This window comes from Arachis stenosperma, chromosome 1 (genome assembly GCF_014773155.1).
Source record: "Arachis stenosperma cultivar V10309 chromosome 1, arast.V10309.gnm1.PFL2, whole genome shotgun sequence".
NCBI classification, from domain to species: Eukaryota; Viridiplantae; Streptophyta; class Magnoliopsida; order Fabales; family Fabaceae; genus Arachis; species Arachis stenosperma.
Window position 1 is genome coordinate 12,791,517 of NC_080377.1, and position 12,236 is coordinate 12,803,752.

A 12,236-nucleotide genomic window follows, 5' to 3' on the forward strand; every position below is an offset into this window, starting at 1 on the left:
GGAAGTGGAAACTCAGAGTCTTTGAATTTTCTTAGGGCTGAAACTTGAAAGTAAAGTTCTGTAGCTCTCAATTCCTTATTTCCTACGTAATTACTAAAAATATGACACATTCAAAATTGTCGAAGTAATCAACGACCATTTTCTAATTTATATATATAGATCGAGATAGATAGATAGATAGATAAATACATTGCTTCTCTTTTATTTATTTTTTATTTTTTGGTCATGCCATATGTTTTAGTATTGCTGTTGCCTTATTGTTGCAATAGCGTGTGTAAATCTAAAACCGTACAAGAAGTGAATACTCAATATAATATATGATGTGAAATCCTATTATTTAATCAACCCAATAAAAATATGGAGAGTGTTAGATAAATAATAATCATCTTGAAAATAAAAAATACATTATACTCTAATTTAATGCTACTAATTAAATTTAAAATTAATTTATTCTTTTAATCCTATTAATTCATATTATTCACACATTATTCAAAAATATTGTTGATTACCTATATTTTTCCTAAAAATATATATAATTTCTGACAATTTTGGCCTCTAGAAGCTAAGATAAAATCTCCAATTGAGCATGGCTAGCTAGCTTGTACAACATGAAGTCGTACCCTCATGATTGATGATTGACTAAGGAAAAAAGAGTATGGCTTGACAAGATTTTTTTTTTAAAAAAAAAGAAGTGCCTTATTACCATACTTTAAAATTTAGAAAAACATGTGAGTGGAAGACCTTAACAAAAGATTGGGACTTTTCTCGAAGATTGTGAGCTCTACGGTTTGATAAAATTCAAGATGTTAAATGTTGTTTATAGATATTTCTACTTTTGTATATCAACGATTTTATTCATCATTTTTAATGAATAAATCTTATTTTTTATTAAATAAAATTTATTACAAAAAACGTGTAACTTTTTTTTTGTAGTAATCAAATAACATATGCATTTGTCTCTCAAATAATGTATAAATTTTGAGTGATACGAGATTTATGTAATTATTTAATTCGGTCTTTAAAATTCTAATTTCACTATATTAGTTCTTTAAATTGAATTTCAATCACCATAAAAAATTTTAAAATTCTTTTTAGTGCTAACTTAGTTATCAGAATACTGATGTAGCTATCTTTTATCACGTTAGATTGTTCTAATTTAGTTCTTTTCCAATTATATAATCTTAGATCATTTCCAAATGTTTCAAATTGTATTTTTTTTCTTCCTCTTCGTCTTTTTCTTCTTCTTATTGTTATTGAAGCACTCTGATCATCTGTAGTAAGTTGATGTTGAAAAACTATGATGGGAGGTGGAGGTACTATTACGGGTAGTTTTATCCGGTCAGTTTTAATGAGTAATGGGCAAATTCATGGGAGGTCAGCGCGAGTGCCGGATGTAAATCCCGTTAAATTAGTAAATAATTAGTTAATAAATTAATTTTTAATAAAAAAAAATTAGAAATATGAATATTATATTAAATTAGGATAGAGCTCATCAAAACAAGAATTTTGACACTAATTTCAAAAAATTCAGCCTAAAATTAGACCGAACGGGCCAAACCGATTGGACCGAACAGGCCAAACCGATTGAACCGAGTTCAAACCGGATCCGTGAGCCCAACCGGACCAACCTTTAAATGAGCCAAAGCTCATTTTCTCCTCCAAATGCAACAGAAACAACGTTCAATGCAGCCATGGAGGAGAAGGGTACGAAACCCTTAAGGTAATTTCAAAATGCCGTAACTTTTCAATCCGAGTTTCGATCACCGCACCGTTTGCGGCCACACGACCACCGCGTTGAGCTCTACGTTTCTACCGGAACAATTTTATAGGTAACTCACTTTATTTTTCTCAGCCGCTCCTTCCTCTAATTTTTGAAAATTATGTGGAGGTATTGAATTTCTTTGTTTTTTGATGTTTTAGGATCCAATTAGCTTGAGAAAAACGTTCATTCTTGCTTATACGAAGCTTGGGTAAGGTGAAGATACCATAAATCCTATTTAATTTATTGAATTTATGCCTTGGGTATTAAATTAGGTATATATGTGTTATGAATGTGTATTAGGTTGTGAATAAATAATTGGAGCTTGAAATTGTGGATATTGAGACTTGGAAGAAGCTGAACACTAGTGTTTTGTTGAAGTTTTTGGGGCTGTGTTTGTTTTAATAAGTTGTCTTGATTACTACGAGAAAATTGGACAAGGTATGTTTTAGGTTTCGTACATTTAATATATAATGTTCTATGAAAACTTAGGTTAGATGACCATAAGATAAGTTGGAACGCATGAAAATGTACAATGCTTAGTATCCTTGATATTTGTGATGTGATTTGGTTGTGTGATGGAGATTGTTGTTATATTGATGTTAGTATGGAATATGGTTGAGTTGGTGATTATATGTTTACATACATATTGAATGAGAGCATGATAGAGTTGTTGAAATCTGAGATTGTATAATGTTAATGAATGATCACTACAAGAGACACGTCGAATAGCGGCGGTTTTTATAGGGATTTGCGGCGATTTTTAATCGCCGCAAAATAGTATACCAGCGGTTTCGCAAACGTTGCAAGTTAGGGAGTGGAGATTTGATTTTGCGACGGTTCTACTAAAATGCTGGCACAACTGCAGCAAATCAGATAATTGATTTTGCAGCGGTTGTAAAACCGCCGCTATTTGGGTAGTGGATTTTTAAAAAAATTTGCGGCGTTTTAAAACCGTCGCAAATCTATGTAAGTTTTTTTAAAAAAATGAGACGGTTAACTGCCGCAATTTCATACATGGGCTTATTTAAAAATTGAATAATTACATTCAGATTAAGGAAATGAAGAATTCATAGCAGAACAGGGGCATTTTCTTTTCTTTTTCCCTCTCTTTTCATTCAGATTGATGAAAATGATGCCTTTTTTCTTTCACAGTTGAATGTATGTAAGCAGGTTCCCTTCAAATCACTATAGTTTCACGATGCAGAAGAGCCTGAAAAACATGTTAAAAAGCTAAACAAGTAAATAAAGGTGAAAATACTTGGAAGAAGAGAGAGAGTCAGCAGGTATATAAAAGCTATTAGCTATATAGTTAGTGATAGAAAAGAAAGATATATTAGAAAGAGAAAGAATTTCACATCTGATGTATGTATATAGGTTAGGATAATGGTGATGGCTACAGTGGCTTTCTTGTCCACGTGAAGTAAGCTAAACATTCCTTGGGCACAGAGACAAAGCTAGTACTACTACTATTTCACCTTTTTATATATCTATCTTAACCATGAATTAACATACATAGATATATAGCAAAAAACAAGACACATTTCAAGCATATGTACTTGATTACTTGTCTGTCTTTCAGTTTGGGTGATTTCGGCTTAGTTATATCTAAATCTAATAAGCTCCATCTCTTTGCTTTTCTAAAAGAGGTTACTAATAAGTTTATCCATAGCACAAGTTAATAAAATCATCATGTATGTTAAGCTGTACTTTCTCAATTGCTTGAAAATTGAGGGCAAAAGCTAATGAAGTATAGATTAGGCATTCAAAGTAAAATCTTTTAGTTAACAATAAAAAATAGAAATGTACCTGGGAACAAAAATGTTGGCACAAAATTAAACTCCAATGTGATACCTACTAAACCCAATGCTGGGTATGAGTAGATCATATCAAATTCAGATTCCACCATTCTAACATGTGTAAGAGGATTAACCTGATTAAAATCTTGAAGCTGTTTTATAACCTTAGTAATTTTCTCCTGGTTTTTCTCGTCCCACTTTTTCTTTCTTTCTTTCTGCCCGTGAACATTTTATAAGAAGAAAAGGGAAATTAGATCCATTTACCAAGGGTAAGAAACCAAAAATAAGACTCAATATTTCTCAAGATTGTGATTCTACCTTCAAACGAGAAGTCACTTCTTCTATAAAAATCTCATAAACAAATTTGTAACTAATATGCCATTCACCAGAAGGATTTTTTCATGAAGTATTGATGATCAAAGATGCCCCTGTTCAACATTTTTTCATGGAACTCTAATCTCAGACAACAGCTTAATAATTGAACAGTTTAAGTTCATTGACTAACAAGAAAAAAGTTGTGCAAAAAAAAGGAAAAAGACAATTGCATGCAAGCACACAAAGTTACAAAGAGAGAAAACAGAATGGAGAAAGAAAGAACGCTTGAAAATTTGGAGGAGGAAAACTTAAAGGGCTTCTTGTTATAACAAAGAATAAAGAATCACCAAAACTATGTGAAAGAGTATTTTCTGATCTTTAATATTAAAACAAAATAGAACAAATGTGTTCCGAAAATATGAACAAGAGCATTGTTAATAAGTTTTAAATTGATATCTTGTGATAAAAAATTAAAATTGTATACAACCTCATTATTTGAAGAATGTCAGACTATCATAACTTGCATATAAAGGCTATAAAAATGGTATATAACCTCACTAGTTGAAGAATGTCAGACCATCATAACTTGTATATAAAGGTATTTAATATTCCAAACCACTAATCTGATGCACCGCAAATACAACCATCAGCATCAGCCTTCACAACCTTTGAGGTATCAACATCTCCACTGCAAGAACTGAAGATACAAAAAAGCAACAAACTTTTATTTTAAAAACTAATATAAACTCAAAAGTTATCAACTAAGAAACAACAACAACAACAACAACAAAAGGTTTTCTTTCTACCAATCAATGACATCAAGAATTTTGGGTTTCTCATTTGAGGTAACCTGCAATCCAGCAGCAACCGGGTCTATGCCAAAATCTGTAAACATGCAGATCGAATAATTGAACAAACTTGCACTATCATGTGAAACTGTAACAAATAACCCTAGAACATACAAGTATACCAGAACATGCACACCAAAATGCATTTTAAAACTGGAAAACTAGATCCCATAGATCTAGTAGCTGAAAACTAGATTGCCACCAAAACAACTTTACATTATTACTAGTATGAAAATTCATCATTTAATATAAGGAAACAGGATGCATGAATCTGATCATGAAGACAACAGGAAAAAGAAGAAGAGCAATAGTAATGCAAGTTTAGTAGTGCACTGTAGCATGGCTCATGAAGTAGACAACACAGAAAGCAAGTATATGATACATTCATCACATATATGTGTATATTGAGTTATTGACACAACGCAACACAACAACAATATCGAGTTTTAGTAATTAGAAATACTAATAAGAAGTGAAATGTTCCTTTTTTAAAAGCACTAAACGAAATAAAATACTCTGTTTCTCCTCATTTATTTCAATATCAATGTTGTATTCAGCTTTCATTTATAGCATAACTCAACAAATGCTGCAAACACAGCTAACTACTACATCATTAACACTATCTACCATTAACAACTAACTACTCATGCAAGCTAAATAACTCTTAGTAGTAGTGGAGCAAAACAAAGTGCTATACACTTAATTAATTTGGAAATAAACAAAAAGGAACTAAAAATAAAATTAAACAGAAAAAGTTGAAGAAAGTGAGAATGAGAATAAGGTCAACGCGGAGGAAGAGAATACCGAAGATGGCGATGAGAACATCGCAGCCATCGTAGTTAGGGTGATCTTGGAGGAATCGATCGATGGTAATCTCCTTCTTAGGCATGTGTGAGGCCAAGAAGGTTATCTCGTTCAGCTTGAAATCGGAGGAAGCATCATCATCATCGTCATGTTGAGGAGTGATTATTGAAGAACAAGGCATTGGCTTAGCTTTTCTCTCTCTCTGAAATCCAATCCCTAATTAATCAAATCACAAGAGTGTGTAGCTTCCTCACTCTTCAGTGAGTGTAGTGTCTGTTGTAGTGTTGGAAGATTAATGGTTATGATTACGATGATGAGGTAGTTGGTAGTAACAATAATCGATACCAATGTTAGCACACCAATATGGTCCTTACAAGCATTTGCCAATGTTAGCACACCAACAACATCAACACCAATAGATTCTATTTTGTTAGCCCCAAACCACTCCAAATTAAATGCACTAGTGAAATCATCAACATTAAAAACATGAGTAAGCTTAGTAGTCTCAATAACAACTAAGGTTCATGACCTGTCTTCTAAGCTCCCCTTTCCAAACTCAAAGGTTATCACCTGATTCTGACAAATTTATAAAAATATTTGTAAAAATTATTCTCATACTGCAATTTACAACTTGGTTTAGACATTGAATGAAATATACTAAAAAGATTTACTATCGAGCTTTCTCTTCTAGTCTTCTTTGAATAAGTAAAACAATCAACTTAATTAGTAGAAAAACCTAAAAGCAGAAGCAGAATCAAGATTTAAAGTGAGCGAAAAATCTAAACAAAAAAAACATATACTGTGATGCCAATAACTCCGAACACGACTTAGCGATGTCGAGGAGAAGACATATGCAAATATTGAGGAAAATAGGATTCAAATTTTGTAAGTAATCAATAATGAAAACAAGAAAGAAAGAGCAATGTGGAAGAACAAACCAGTGATAGGGAGATGCCGCGATAACTCAGATTCGCTCACAGTGGAGGAGAGGGGAACGATCGATGACGGCGAGAGAAGGATGTATGGGCAGCCACGTGACTCAAAGACGGTACAAATGCGCATAAGGAGCAGAGAACAGGGGTAGGTTGCGCACACCGTGAATGAGGGATTTGGAGTTTCACGCCCTGTAGAGTAGAGGGGAACAGTCGACAACAAGGAGAGAAGGTTGTTAATATTATTGATATTATTGTTAATATTAATATTAATAAACGGTCACCAACCATTTAGTAGCATTTGGTTGAAAGGACACAACCTTTTAAGGATTGTGTATGTTCAAAACATTGTGTCTATTGGCTAAAGGGACACAACTCTTTAAGAATTGTGTATGTTCAAAATATTGTATCTATTGGCAATAGAGAAGACACAACCATTTGTATACATAACTATTCATAATTGCTATGTGCAATATGTATAAATAAGTCCTTGTCCACTATTTCAGGTATGAAGTACTAAGTGTACATGTTAATCAACTATTAAGAGATTTTCTTTGTTCAAGAGAATTGAGAATTTCTTACTATTGCTAATTAAGAAATTCTTAGGTTTCATTGTATCTTGGGAGAGTATTGTCATCAACCCTATAGCAACTAAGTGTGGGGACAAATATCTCTCTAAAGAAAGCGATCTAATCGTGCCTTGAAACCACTACACAAATATAAGATTTTGTCATCTTCTCATACTAATATACCCAACAATTTTAGTGAGATATTTGTTGAAGATGGCACAAGATCAAAACACCACGTTCAAGGTCATGAATCAAGAGTTTGTCATGTTAGATCGCTTTGATGGAACAAACTTTAACTGTTGGAAGGACAAGATGATGTTCCTTCTTTCGATTCTCAATCTTGCATATGTGATTGACCCAAAGACTACACCAATTGCCGATGCCACTGAAAATGTCACACCGAAAGAGAAAGAAAAGATCGTTCAATTGAAGAAGAAACGTGATGAAGATACTTTTGCATGCCGAGGTCATATTCTCAACACTTTATCTGACCGACTCTATGATCTCTACATGTCAATTCAATCACCATTAGAGATTTGAAAATTATTGGAAGAAAAGTACAATATCGAACGACAAGGAACAGATAAGTTTATTATGATGAAATATTTTGAATTTATTATGAATGATACTATGCCTGTCATGGATCAAATTCATGAATTACAAATCCTTGTAAGTAGACTTCGTGATCTACAAGTGGTGATCCCTGAATCATTACAAGTTAGAGCAATTATTTCAAAATTGCCTTCATCTTGGAATGGTTATAGGAAGAAACTTTTACATCTTGGCGAGGACTTTACAATTGAGAAATTACTAAGACATATACGTATAGAGGAGGAAACTCGAAAACGTGATGCTGTGTATCTTTCTCAAAGTTCTAAAGTGAATCATATTGGTGAAAACAACACCAATAAGAAGAAAAGAAAGTTATCTAAAGATTCAAAGCAAGATAAGAAGAGACAAAGAGAGTGTTATCATTGTCACAAGAAAGGACACTATATCAAAGAATGTAGATTTTTGAAAAAAGGAAGCACCAAAGACCAACTTAGTGGAAGAGAAAGATCTAATTGCTATGGTTGCATAAAAAGTACAAAACATGCATATTGGCATGGTTACAGAAGTCAACATAGCAACACAAGAAAAATCACTTGAGTGGTGGTTAGATTCTAGGGCTACTGTTTACGTTTGCAATGATCGCAACCAATTCAAAACATATGAAGAAGTGAACAATAGAGAAGTCTTGATAGGCAATGACAACTCAGCCAAAGTTTGTGGTCAAGGAACTGTGGAATTAAATTTTACATCTGGAAAGAAATTAAGTTTAATTAATGTATTTCATGTTCCAGATTTGAGAAAAAAAATTAGTTTCTATTAGTCTCTTGTGTAAGAAAGGATTCAAAGTTGTAATGGAATCCGATAAAGTAATCTTACTTAAGAATGATGTATTCGTAGGAAAAGGATATTGTATTGAAGGCATGTTTAAACTTAGTATTAATAAAGTGAATGTTTCCTTGTATGTTGTTGATTCTTGTGATTTATGTCATAGTAGATTAGCATACTTAAATTACAAATCAATTGAATATATGCAAAAGAATAACTATATTGATCTTAGTAACAAGGATTTTAATAAGAAATGTGATATTTGCATACAATCCAAAATTACTAAGAAACCTTTTCCTAAGGTTGAAAGAAATACACATTTATTAGAATTGATTCATAGTGATATTTGTGAACTAAATGGCAATATTACTAGAGGAGAAAAAAGATATTTCATAACCTTTATTGATGATTATTCTATATTTACTTATGTGTATTTGCTTAGAAATAAAGATGAAGCTTTTGAAATGTTTAAGAAATATAAAATGGAAGTATAAAATATGCATGATAAGAAAATAAAAGTTCTTCGTAGTGATCGAGGTGGAGAATATTTTTCTAATGAATTTGATCACTTTTGTGAATTACATGGTATTGTGCATGAATCTTTCGCTCCATATACTCCGCAATAAAATGGTTTGGCGGAAAGGAAAAACCGTACCTTAGTGGATATGGTAAATTCAATGTTACTAAATGCAAAATTACCTTACAATTTGTGGGGTGAAACATTATTGACATCATGTCATATCCATAATAGGATACTATCAAGACATAGAAAGGTTTCTCCTTATAAAATTTGAAAAGGAAGAAAACCTAATTTAAATTATCTTAAAAGTGTGGGTGTTTAGCCTTTTATCGAGTTTCAGATCAAAAGAGAACCAAATTGGGGCCAAGAGGCATAAAAGGCACTTTTATAGGATATGCTTAAAATTCTAAAGCATATAGAATATTAGACTTAATGTCTAATGTAGTTGTTGAATCTAGAGAAGTAGAATTTATTGAAAATAAATTTATCAATGATTCAACTTCTAATTCAGAGTAACCCCAAAATGATACTGATATTTCACAAGAAATAAATAATCAAAACAATAAACGTCTAAGCGACAAAAAGTTGATTGAACCAAAAAAGAGCTTGAGAATAAGAAAAGAAAAGGACTTGGATCCAGATTTTATTTCTTCTTAGGCTATCACTTTTTTGGTAGAAGGAACTAGGAATTCTGTAACAAACAAGATTCCTATTGTGATGAACATAGAGGGTGATCCTCAAACGTTCAAAGAGGCTATGGCTTCAAGGGATTCTGCTTTTTGGAAAGAAGCAATAAATGATGAAATTGACTCAATATTATCTAATAATACTTGGGTCTTGGTTGATTTGCCTCCAGGATCAAACCCTATAGGATGTAAGTGGGTATTTAGAAGAAAGTATAATACTAATGGTTCATTACAAACCTTTAAAGCAAGGTTAGTGGCCAAGGGGTTTAGACAACAAGAAGGTCTAGAATATTTTGATACCTACACACCTGTGGCAAGAATGACTTCTATTAGAGCTCTTATAGCACTAGCATCTATACATAAGCTTTATATACATCAAATGGATGTTAAAATGGCTTTTCTAAATGGAGATCTTAATGAAGAAATTTATATGGAGCAACCGAAAGGCTATGTGCTACCCGAAAATGTAAAGAAAGTTTGCAAATTAATTAAGTCTTTGTATGGGCTAAAACAAGCGCCTAAACAATGGCATGAGAAGTTTGATTCAGTGGTGTTATCAAATGGCTTCTCACATAATAGTGCGGATAAATGTATTTACTCAAAATTTACTAAAGATTATGGAGTAATCATTTGTTTATATGTTGATGATATGTTAATCATCGGAACAAATTTAGAAGGAATTCGTATAACGAAGGAGTATCTAACTTCTAAATTCAAGATGAATGATTCAAATGAAGTTGATACAATATTAGGCATCAAGGTGCATAAGAATGAAGTTGGCTTTACTTTAAGTCAATCTCATTATATCAAAAAGGTATTGAAAAAGTTTGATCATCTCACAATTAAAGAATTCAATACGTCGTATGATCCTAATCTTAAATTAGAAGGAAACATGGAAAGACCTATAGCACAATTAGAATATGCTAGTGCTATAGGAAATTTAATGTATGCAATGCATTGTACTAGACCTGATATAGCATTTGCTGTGTGCAAATTATCAAGGTTTACAGGAAAGCCTAGCAACCAACATTGGAAAGCTATAACAAGAGTTCTTGGTTATCTCAAAAAATCATAAACTTGGGATTACATTATAGTGATTATCCCGCAGTTTTAGAAGGTTATTCCGACGCAAGTTGGATTACAAATCTTAGTGACAACAAATCCACTTCAGGATGGATTTTCACTATTAAGAGATTTTCTTTGTTCAAGAGAGTTGAGAATTTCTTACTATTGCTAATTAAGAAATTCTTAGGTTTCATTGTATCCTGGGAGAGTATTGTCATCAACCCTATAGCAACTAAGTGTGGGGACAAATATCTCTCTAAAGAAAGCGATCTAATCGTGCTTTGAAACCACTACACAAATATAAGATTTTGTCATCTTCTCATACTAATATACCCAACAGTTTCTTGAGCGTTGCGCTTTTATTTCATCTGTTCTTCAAAGCTCCTAGTATATTATAATTTTTCTGCTATTATATGTACACATCTTATTTTAGAGGTCGTAATACCACACCACTTCTGTTTTACGACTTAAGTGTAAAGCTCAGTGTGGTAGGGTGTTACACCGGAATGATGTGGTTGTGGCTTTCATCCGATTTTGCGGTGATCTGGGACAGATTCGAATCCAAACAAATTTTTGTTGTTGTTGTTCTAATTATAATATAAGAAAAAAAGTTAGTTCTCTATCTTGATTTGTTAGTTCTTTCCCCTCTTTTAAGAAATTTTTTAATTTTTGGTTGATTTCAGATTAGTGGTGTGGATTATTTGTGTGAGTGAATATTAAACAAGAGGAAGGTGAAAAACTAAAACCTAATAGTCAGAATGGTAAACTGAAAATGAACTTTGTTTGATGGAGACTTGGGAAGTTGCAAAATGATGTTAAGAGTAAAAAAAAAAAATATTATTCATTTGGTTTGTTGTTTTGATTCTATTTTTAATAATAGTGTTCTTTGTAGTGATGTTATGTAAAGTGTGAATAGAATTTATTGTTGGTCAATCTATGTAATGAATGTATTGTATGAACTATATGAATGAATGATATTTGTTCATAGTTTTTTTGACACTACAATTGATTTTGTCCATCAAAGTCGCAAGATATAAAAAATGATAGTAAATAATTGAAACAACAAAAATAACCGCAAGATAGTCACAAATACAGTCTGAATATTTGGGAATGATTTAGGGTTATATAATTGGAGAGGGAATAAATTGAATTTAATTAAAATTTATCTACGTCAGCTAGTTGTTAAGACAATTCAGCGTGATAAAAAATAGCTATATTAGCACTTCGACAACTGAATTAACTGAAAAGGACCTCAAAAATTATTATGGTACTCGAAATTTGATATGGGAGATCACTATTATAGTAAATGAGGGCATCCAGAAGTAAATTAGATAATGTTCGGTTGTCGGTTGCCGGACAAGTCGGGTGATCAATGATGGGTGTAGCAGCGCGTCGACCTGGGAAGTGTTGGGCTAGGATCTGCCGGGTAGCCGAGCCCTCGTTACGGGAGGAGATGGGAAAAAAGGGGGGGTGCCACCTGCAAAGACACTCAGACGCTCAAGTCAGTTGGTGTGCAGGTGGGAGATGTGACAGGTGTAAAGGTGACATACCTTGGGGGAAGG